Source organism: Alexandromys fortis, unplaced genomic scaffold, assembly GCF_014885135.2.
Source record: "Alexandromys fortis isolate MF-2015 unplaced genomic scaffold, M_Fortis_MF-2015_v1.1 scaffold_54, whole genome shotgun sequence".
NCBI lineage: Eukaryota > Metazoa > Chordata > Mammalia > Rodentia > Cricetidae > Alexandromys > Alexandromys fortis.
This window is the reverse complement of record NW_026067958.1, coordinates 988257-991104: the sequence shown is the minus strand read 5'-3', so window position 1 is coordinate 991104 and position 2848 is coordinate 988257. Positions and strand designations below refer to the sequence as shown.

Sequence of the window (2848 nt, the reverse complement as noted above, 5' to 3'; positions counted from 1 at the left end):
CATTTCTCCGCTTCAAGGAAGAGATCTTTCACCCAGATTGGGGCCCTTTCAATAGTCACAAGTGGGTGATGAAAAGTCACACTTGCAGACGGCCCACAGCTTGAGACCCAAGGATCCAGCTTGATCAGGGATGACCCATGGAACAATATGGTTCTTGGCCAGGCTGAGTGGTGTAAGCCAATCCCACTGAGACTATTGGGAATAGGATAATATTCAGCAGTCCCACAATAATAACAGCTCCTCAAAATGAAAAAGACAGATGGAAAATTACTGTGGATTATGGAGGGCTCCATATGTTTGCAATCCACTTCACACTGCTCTTGTAAAGAAGCAATTGATGCAAATGATGGGTGCTTTCCATGTTGGCTTTTTTTTTAACTTTAAACAAAATTTTATTACACAAAGGTTATCACATAATTGGATACTTTTCTACTTTGTACAGTTACTCTTGCTCCACAGAAAGGCTGCTCTGACCTCTCGTCTGGTGACACAAGTACCACAGTCCTGACCAGCAGGACTGCCTCGGTGATGCAATTTGAAAGCAGGACACTAGTATATGGCTCTTGCACCCAGTATCAGGAATGTACAAATGTCTTTATTCAAAAAAACAAAATAAATTATTTGTAAACATGGACAATGACAACAGTAAACCATTATGTATTGTCAATGGGAACCAGTAACTGATGGTTACAATGATCAGCCAGCCTTCTCTTCATTCTCTTCAGGGGCTTCAATGAAGGTACAGTGAGGAACCTGCCTTGAGCTTCCTGTCATAGTTCATTGGTAAGGGCAAAGCACTATTCTAGGAATTAGGACATGCCACCTCCCATTCCTCCTCCGATTCCCCCTCCCATTCCCCCCCCCCCATTGAGCCCATTCCAGGGTTTTTCTCTTCTTTAAGAATTTCGGTCACTACAGCTTCTGCTGTCGTTAGCAAGGAGGCCACCCCAGCAGCATCCAGTGAAGCAGTTCTTACGACCTTTGTTGGATCAATGATTCCCTTTTCCACCATGTTCACAAATTCCCCGAGCATAGCATCATACCCAACTTCCGAGGAACTCTGCAGAATCTTCTCAACTATCAAAGACCCTTCAACATCTGCATTCTTAGCAATAGTTATCACGGGAATTTTGAGTGCTCTTTTAATAATGTCTATACCTATTTTCTGATCCTCAGTAGAAGGCTTTAGGGAATCCAAGGCTGGGATGCAATGAAGCAGAGCTCAGCCCCCTCCTGGCACAATGCCTTCTTCAACAGCTGCTCGTGTGGCATTGAGAGCATCTGTAACTCTGTCTTTCTTCTCATTCACCTCAACATCGCTTATTCCTCCAACTTCAATACAGCTACTCCATCTGAGAGCTTTGCGAGCTGCTCGTTCAGCTTCTCCTTTTTGTATTCACTAGTGGTGATGTTGAGCTGCTCAGTGATCTCCTGAATGCGTTTCTCAATTTGAGCCTTGTCACCTTTTCCTTTCAAAAGCATGGCGTCATCTTTAGTGACAATGACCTCTCCAACTTTTCCTAAGTCATGAGCTTGAACATCTTCAAGGTTTAGATTCAACCCCTCTTCTCCAAATACCACACCACCAGTAGCAATAGCCATATCTTTAAGCTGGTTCTTCCTGTTGTCTCCAAACCCTGGAGCTTTGACTGCTACAACCTGAAGACCCACTTTCAGCCTACTCAAGACCAGTGTGCTTAGAGCTTCTCCATCAACGTCCTCAGCAATAATTACCAGGGGCTTCTGATGAACACTGGCAGTTTTCAGAGTGGGTACGATGGATTGGACACTAGAAATCTTCTTTTCACGCAACAGAACATAGGCATCTTGGAATTCACATTTCTGACCTTCTGATGTGTTAATAAAATATGGGTAAATATATCCTCTGTCAAACTTCATGCCTTCAATAATTTCTAACTCATCATGCAGGGTTTTCCTATCCTTCACTGTGATGACGCCCTTTCCTCCCACCTTCTTCATCAGAAATGATGTTTCTAATGTCTTGTCTCCATTTGCAGAAATTGTAGCAACCTGAGCAATTCTTTCAGGGGTTGTCACAGGTTTAGATTTTTTTTTTCAGTTCAGCAATTACAGCATCAACAGCCAACATCACACCTCTCCAGATTTCTACTGGGGTAGCCCCTTTGCTGATCTTCTCAAAAGCACCCCCCCCCCTTGGCAATAGAACACGCCAGAACGGTAGCAGTGGTACTGCCATCCCCGGCCTCTTCATTTGTGTTACTGGCAACATCTTGAAGAAGTTTGGCTCCGATATTTTTGTATTTGCCCTTTAAATCAATTGACTTTGCAACAGTGACCCCATCTTTCGTTATTTTGGGACTTCCCCAGCTCTGTTCAATAATCACTGTTCTTCCCTTTGGCCTCATGGTAACAGCTACAGTGTCGGCTAAAAGGTCTACACCTTGAAGCATTAAGGCTCTAGCATCCAAATTTTACATCTTTGGCATAGGCCCGAGTGAGACGAGGAGCCAGTGCCCGGGACACGGTCTCATCTGGCGAAGGACTGTGGGTAGTTGAAGCATTCTGCAGGGCAGCGGCAGGAGCACATGAGGCAAAGCAGGCCGTTGGCGGCGAGTGAGTGACCGAGCCTTCCATGTTGTTTTGAATCTTGCTGGCTACTTCAGTATCTTCTTAGTCACTGAGAATCTCAAGATCAATCAGTACTGGCTTGGGATAGATGACAGTTGGCCTTCTGAGGTCTTTTCCACCCTCTGTAAAATGACTTCATTGCTGAATGGCAAGCTTGATTTTGAAAATCATCTGGAAGAATAGTAAAAATAACAAAAAAAATTTCAAAAAATCATTATGCAGGTGGAATAAGGCACTC

The 2848-nt window shown here is 44.1% G+C and overlaps 1 pseudogene; it reads right to left on the bottom strand.

The window, feature by feature from the left end:
• Window positions 1-809: 809 nt before the first annotated feature.
• Window positions 810-2543, bottom strand: LOC126507862 (60 kDa heat shock protein, mitochondrial-like; annotated as a pseudogene).
• Between the last annotated feature and the right edge of the window lie 305 nt (window positions 2544-2848).